Below are 358 nucleotides of genomic sequence, written 5' to 3'. Positions count from 1 at the left end.
CCCAATGTTATGCGCCTCCCCAGTTTTCCCTTCCATTTGGTTTCTCTACAATGGAATTCTTACCATCCTTTTCTCATATTAACCCCATCACTGGATGTCAAATGCGTGGTTTGATAGGGTAGATATGGGAAGGGGATGCGTTGTAATCTTCCGACTTAAAATAAAGCTCTGTTTTTTGTCCTCGAACTGAACCCTGCGTCTTTCACTTTGGTGGCCCTTGACAACAAATAGTACAAGCAGTTAGGTAGAGAGCAAGGGGTTCCACATTGAAAAATACATGCTTTTATATTCTCATGCATCCAATCTTGCACCACTCGTCATTTGTACTCTACATAAATCAGGGACTTTCCAGGCAGAG

This window comes from Lissotriton vulgaris, chromosome 2_1 (genome assembly GCF_964263255.1).
Source record: "Lissotriton vulgaris chromosome 2_1, aLisVul1.2, whole genome shotgun sequence".
Taxonomy (NCBI): Eukaryota; Metazoa; Chordata; class Amphibia; order Caudata; family Salamandridae; genus Lissotriton; species Lissotriton vulgaris.
This window is presented reverse-complemented; position numbering follows the sequence as displayed.